Raw genomic sequence first — 7,471 nt, 5'->3', positions numbered from 1 at the left:
CTTCCTGTGGCAGCTTGTCATATCTACCCTCCTCTGTGTGAAAGACTTGTCCCTCAGGTCTCCTGTAAGTCTTTCCCCTTTCACCTTAAACTTCAAGCTTTAGATTTCCCTACCCCGAGAAATATACTGTGGCCATTCACCTCATCTCTGCCAGTCATGGTGAGATACCAAGGTCACCCCTCAGCCTCCTTCATTCCATGGAAAAAAAGCCCCAGCCTATCTCGCCTCTCCTCATTCCATAGCTCAACCCTCCTCTCGCTCCATGGTCCTTTTATTATTTACCATCATTACAAGAGTTTTCTACTGTAAGGTCAATGCAAAATAATCATTTAGAATTCTTGAGTTTCACATAATTAATTCTCCATTCTTATTTTACCTTCTACCAGTGTTTACAATAGCTCTTTTATTTTTATATTTCATTAGAAATTCTTTTTTTTAATATTCCTTGCCTGTTTCTTCTCAGATTGTTTACCTCATAATTTTTAAACTTCCTTTACTAGATTCTTAAAAACTTCCTCTGATCTGCCACGAATTCATGTAGCAATGTATGTCTTTCTTTCCATTTTAAAGTCCTTCTTAAATGTGTTACCTGCCCAAGGATGGTACACCACTCCCAAAGAGTCTTTTGACCTCACCAGGAAGATATAGAGTATATCCTGACGAAGGGTCTCGGCCTGAAACATTGACTGTTTGTTTCCACGGATGCTGCCCGACCTGCTGAGTTCCTCCAGCTTGTTGTACGTGTCATTATAGAGAATATCAGCTGTGCATAAAAGAGATGACAGAGATCTTAAATGGTTTTCTGCATCTGCATTTACTCAGGAGAAGGACTCAGACTCTGTGGAAATGAGGTAAAGCAACAGCGAGTACATGGACCCTATACAGATTACAGAGGAGGAGGGGATTGCTGCCTTGAGGCAAATTAGAGCAGACAAATCCTCAGGGCCTAACAAGGAGTTCCCACGGACCCTGTGAGAGGTCATATAATTATTAAGTAGTTGGGATGTTATGTTGAAGTCGTACAAGACGTTGGTGATGCATAATTTGGAGTATTGTGTGCAGTTTTGGTCACCTACTGACAGGAAAGATATAAATAAGATTGAAAGAATGTAGAGAAAATTTACAAGGATGTTGCCAGGTCTGGAGGACCTGAGTTATAGGGATAGGTTAAATAGGTCCCTAGAACATAGAAGATTGAGGGGAGATTTTATAGAGGTATATAAAATTACGAGGGGTATAGATAGGGTAAATGGAAGCAGTCCATTGTGTTTGTGTGAGACTACAACTAGAGGTCGGGTTAAGGGTGAAAGGTGAAATGTTTAACGAGAACAAGAGAGGGAAATGTTTAAATTGTCTGAACGTCGCACTCTCTGGCAGCAGGACCTGGGTCCTAGTGTGAATTTCGGACAATTTAAACGCCATCCCAGATGGTCTGGGGGGCTTCTCTCTCCATGAGTCTATGTCAGTGAGTCTGCCCCCAGGCTGCTGCACTTCGTGTCTGTGAGCTTTGCGGCGATTTACCCTGCGAACATAATGAACTGAACACGAAGCATTGGGTCTACTCCGGGCATTTGTATGTAAGAACTCACTTTGGTTCAGAATGCTACTGTTGTTGTTTGTTTCTATTATGATTTATTTTGTGTGTTTGTTTTCTCTTTCTCCTGATGAACAGTTTCCACCCGAAGAGTTGACTGTTTAGTCTTTTCCATAGATGCTGCCAGGCCTGCTGAGTTCCTCCAGCATTTTGTGTGTGTTGCTTAGACCTGTGGATAATCATTTTATTCTGTAATCAGGACCCAGTCTATTACTTAAGTAAGTCTTCCTGTAGTAATCAAAATGTAGTTTTCAGGGTAATCTCATCAACTGTGCCAAATTTGTGCTCTAGCAGACTAGCTTTGCTGGTCTCCTGCTGCACATCAGTTTTAATAAATCACGCATTATTTGGAACATCAACTGCATGTGACGTTTTGTCTTGCTCCTGCACCTCGTTAGAGCCAGCAAGTGGAAGTTGTGATATCGAGGCAATCTTGCCGCAACATTACCGATTTGCTTCAGTCTCTCAGCGGTGGAGAATCTGTCCTTGGAGGAGGCTAGACTGCTTCTGCCACCACACAGCCAGGTCAGCAATGCCCTGGACGCTCAATGCCTTGTCATGCTCGGGTATCACTTCTACCTTCTGTTAGGATCCCACCAGCTTTCTCAGGGGGCAACATCGATCCTTTCTCTTGTCGGACTGCACAGAACACAAACCCACAACATCTGTGCCGATTGTGATGCCAAATTAACCTGATCCCACCTGTCTGCTCGCGATCCGTATTCCCCCATTTCATTTCCGTTCACGCGTCTGTCTGCACATTCCCCCGTCACTCCTGACAGCCCGTTCCAGGCCCATGTCGCACTCTGTGTAAAACTCTTGCCTTGCACATCTCCTTTGAACCTTTCCCCTCTCACCTCTGGCAATGCCCTCTGGTATTCGACACTTCTACCCTGGGAAAGAGTCTCTGATTGTCTACCGTGTCTTTGCCTCTCATAACTTTGTATAATGTACTTTAACTAGATCACCCCTTAGCCTGCAACACTCCGAAGAGAGTGACCCAAGTTTGTCTAACCACTCCTTGTTGCAAATACTCTCCAATCCGGACACCTTTCTACACTTTTTCCAAATTCGCCACACCCTTCCTGTAATGTGGTAACTGGACCTGCACACAAAACTCCAAACGCAGTCGAACCAAACTCGGAGGGCACCACTGAGCCTTAGCTGTGTCGTGTTTGATATTGTGGCTTAATGCAGCAATATCAGAGCAGTTAGAATTAGCACTTGCCTTCCTGTCTCTTGGTAGTAAACATAACAACAACCATATTAGTCTATAGCAACATGAAGCCTTCCCAAGTTCATAGAAACACAGAAACATAGAAAACCTACAGCACAGTACAGGCCCTTCGGCCCACAAAGCTGTGCTGAACATGTCCTTACCTTAGAACTACCTAGGCTTACCCATAACCCTTTATTTTTCTAAGCTCCATGTACCCATCCAGGAGTCTCTTAAAAGACCCTATAGTTTCCACCTCCACTACTGTCGCTGGCAGCCCTTCCACACACTCACCACTCTCTGCGTAAAAAAATATAACCCTGACATCTCCTCTGTTCCTACTTCCAAGCACCTTAAAAATATGCCCTCTCATGCTAGCCATTTCAGCCCTGGGAAAAAGCCTCTGACTATCCACACCATCATTGCCTCTCATTATCTTATACACCTCTATCAGGTCACCTCTCATCCTCCATTCGCTCCAGGGAGAAAAGGCCGAGTTCACTCAACCTGCGGAATCAACAGGGTCTTTTAAGAGACTTTTAAGAGGTTATCTATGTTTCTATATTCTCATAAGGCATGCTCCCCAATCCAGGCAGCATCCTTGTAAATCTCCTCCGCACCCTTTCTATAGTTTCCACATCCTGTCTGTAGTGAGATGACCAGAACTGAGCACAGCACTCCAAGTGGGGTCTGACCAGGGTCCTATATAGCTGCAACATTACCTCTCGGCTCTTAAGCTCAATCCCATGGTTAATAAAGGCCAATGCACCGTATGCCTTCTTAACCACACAGTCAACCTGCACAGCAGCTTTGAGTGTCCTATGGACTCAGACCCCAAGATCCCTCTGATCCTCCACACTGCCAAGAGTCTTACAATTAATATGATATTCTGCCATCATACTTGACCTACCAAAACGAACCACCTCACACTTATCTGGGATGAATTCCTTCTGCCATTTCTCAGCCCAATTTTGCATCCTATCAATGTCCCACTGTGACCTCTGACAGCCCTCCACACTATCCACTGCAGCCCCAACCTTTGTGTCATCAACAAATTTACTAACCCATCCCTCCACTTCCTCACAAAGAGTAGGGGTCACAGAACAGATCCCTGAGACACACCACTGGTCACTGACCTCCATGCAGAATATGACCCGTCTACAACCACTCTTTGCCTTCTGTGGGCAAGCCAGTTCTGAATCCACAAAGCAGGGTTCCCTTGGATCCCATGCCTCCTTACTTTCTCAATAAGCCTCGCTTTGGGTACCTTATCAAATATCCTGCTGAAATCTATATACACTGCATCTACTGCTCTTCCTTCATCAATGTGTTTAGTCACATCCTCAAAAAATTCAATCAGGCTCGTAAGGCACGACCTGCCTTTGACAAAACCATGCTGACTATTGCTGATCATATTACGCCTCTCCAAATGTTCATAAATCCTGCCTCTCAGGATCTTCTCCATCAATTTACCAACAGTAAGTCTCTGGACAACCATTCATTATAATCAATGAAGTGTTGTAAGTGCATTTTGGCATCCCCTTTGGCCACCCCACAATCTCAGAAAAGATTGGTTAATAACCAGACAACCTATTCATAACAACACATATAAAATTCTGGAGGAACTCTGTGGGTTGGGCAGCATCCTTGGAAATGAATAAACAGGCAAAGCTTCAGGCCCAGAGGCTTCTTCAGGACTGGAAAGGAAGGGGGAAGATGCCAGACTGAAAAGGTGGGGGAAGGGGATGGAGGATAGCTGAAGCCAGGTGGGAGGGAAAGATAAACGACTGAAGAAGGAATCTGTTAGGAGAGGAGAGTGGATCACAGGAGAAAGGGAAGGAAGAGGGGACCCAGGGGAAGGTGATAGGCAGATGAGAAGAGGTAAGAGGTCAGAGTGGAGAATATAAGTAGAGGGGAGGGAATTGTTTTTACCAGGAGAAATCGATTTTTATGCTATCGGGTTGAAAGCTAAGCGGGTGTGTGTTTGAGTGATAAATACTTGTTTATCAGCACTAATCGGATTCATTGCGTCACATTTTCAGCATGAGGAAAACATGTGCAAGTATAAACCGTGTGCAAGTTGCTGTCGGTCAGAACAAATGATTGATTCTACCTTCAGCATGTCTGGCAAAGGAGACTTAACCATTTGTTGTGGGAAGGAACCTTCCACAAAAAAAATACTTGTCTTGCAATTGTTAAAAGAAAAAAGACCCCATACTTGGAAAATACAGAAGGTGGCTGGCAAGTAAAGGGATTGGAGTGGTCATTAGCCTGACTGGCATGTGCTATGTTTATTGACTTGAGCTGACCTGGTAGACCTCTCCAGATAAATGAAGGTTATTAACAGGGCAAAGAGCAGCATCAGAATTGAGTTACGTGAGCGGCATTGAACGCCATCTCCCTTATATCAATCTCTAGGAGCCCCTGGTCATATACACCTACATTAAAGGCTGCTCAGACTGAGCCTATAAGCAGGTGTGTTACCCTGTGGCACCAGGAGAGGGCAACACACCCTCACATTATCCTGCCTCCCTCCCTGAGACCCATCGACAGAAACATGAACAAGCGCACACAGACAGACACACTGACTGGTGGGCCAGAGTGGCCTCTTACCCTACTACATCTCAAAACAAATAAATAACTCAATACACATACACAAACCATATGCACACGTTTATACTGATAGGCACAAGGGGTCCAGCAGATGCTGGAAATCCTGAGCGATACACACGAGGTGCTCGGCAGGTCAGGCAGCATCTATGTTGGGAATAAACAGTCGGCGTTTCGGACAGAAACCCTTCACCAGGACTTGGACTGAACCGTCAACTGTTTATCCCTATCAGGTCACACGATGCCTGAGTGCTGGGCTCCTCCAGCACGTTATATTGATACTGATTTTTCTTTTTAGGCAGCCTTTTGAAACTGAGGATGATTTACTCCCACTCCGGTAGAGTGGGTTCTGAGTTTAATAAGCCTGCTGTTGAGACTCTGGATAGGCCAGGAGATCCCTGCTCGGACAGGTAGGTGGATCACTTCTCCTCCTGCTTACACAGTGTCAAGTCAACTCAAGTCAAGTCACTTTATTGTCATTTTGACCATAACTGCTGGTACAGTACACAGTAAAAATGAGACAACGTTTTTCAGGATCATGGTGTTACATGACACAGTACAAAAACTAGACTGAACTACGTAAAAATCAACACACAGAGAAAAAAACTACACTAGACTACAGATCTACTCAGGGCTGCATAAAGTGCACAAAACAGTACAGGCATTACAATAAATAATAAACAGGACAATAGGGCAGTAAGGTGTCAGTCCAGGCTCTGGGTATTGAGGACTCTGATAGCTTGGGGGAAGAAACTGTTACATAGTCTGGTCGTGAGAGCCTGAATGCTTCGGAGCCTTTTCCCAGATGGCAGGAGGGAGAAGAGATTGTATGAGGGGTGCGTGGGATCCTTCATAATGCTGTTTGCTTTGTGGATGCAGCATGTAGTGTAAATGTCCGTGATGGTGGGAAGAGAGACCCTGATGATCTTCTCAGCTGACCTCACTATCCGCTGCAGGGTCTTGCGATCCGAGATGGTGCAATTTCCGAACCAGGTAGTGATGCAGCTGCTCAAGATGCTCTCAATACAACCCCTGTAGAATGTGATGAGGATGCAGGGGTGGGAGATGGACTTTCCTCAGCCTTCGCAGAAAGTAGAGACGCTGCTGGGCTTTCTTTGCTATGGAGCTGGTGTTGAGGGACAGGTGAGATTCTCTGCCAGGTGAACACCAAGAAATTTGGTGCTCTTTACGATCTCTACCGAGGAGCCGTCGATGTTTAGCGGGGAGTGGTCACTCCGTGCCCTCCTGAAGTCAACAACCATCTCTTTTGTTTTGTTCACATTAAGAGACAGGTTGTTGGCTCTGATTGCTGCTGATGCACAGGCACAAAGCTCTCAGTCCTGTCCAAATGCCCCTTGTCCACTTCGAGGGCTTATGGGACAGTAACTCCCAGGAGTCAGTGAGGAGGTTGCATTTATCAAGGGGGTGTTGTGGCACTTTTGCTCTATATTTGCATACACGTGCACCCACATTTACATACACGTGTACCCACATTTATATACAAGTGCACATGCATTTACATACACGTGCACCCACATTTACATACACGTGTACCCACATTTACATACAAGTGCACATGCATTTACATACACGTGCACCCACATTTACATACAAGTGCACACACATTTACATACAAGTGAACCCACATTTACATACACGTGCACCCACATTTACATACAAGTGCACACGCATTTACATACACGTGCACCCACATTTACATACAAGTGCACACGCATTTACATACACGTGCACCCACATTTACATACAAGTGCACACGCATTTACATACACGTGCACCCACATTTACATACAAGTGCACACGCATTTACATACAAGTGGACTCGCATTTACATACAAGTGCACACACATTTACATACACGTGCACCCACATTTACATACAAGTGCACAGACATTTACATACACGTGCACCCACATTTACATACAAGTGCACATGCATTTACATACAAGTGCACCCACATTTACATACACGTGCACCCATATTTACATACAAGTGCACACACATTTACATACACGTGCACCCACATTTACATA

This window comes from Hemitrygon akajei, chromosome 6, assembly GCF_048418815.1.
Source record: "Hemitrygon akajei chromosome 6, sHemAka1.3, whole genome shotgun sequence".
Taxonomy (NCBI): Eukaryota; Metazoa; Chordata; class Chondrichthyes; order Myliobatiformes; family Dasyatidae; genus Hemitrygon; species Hemitrygon akajei.
The sequence above is the reverse complement of the archived record's forward strand: the minus strand, read 5'-3'. Positions refer to the sequence as shown.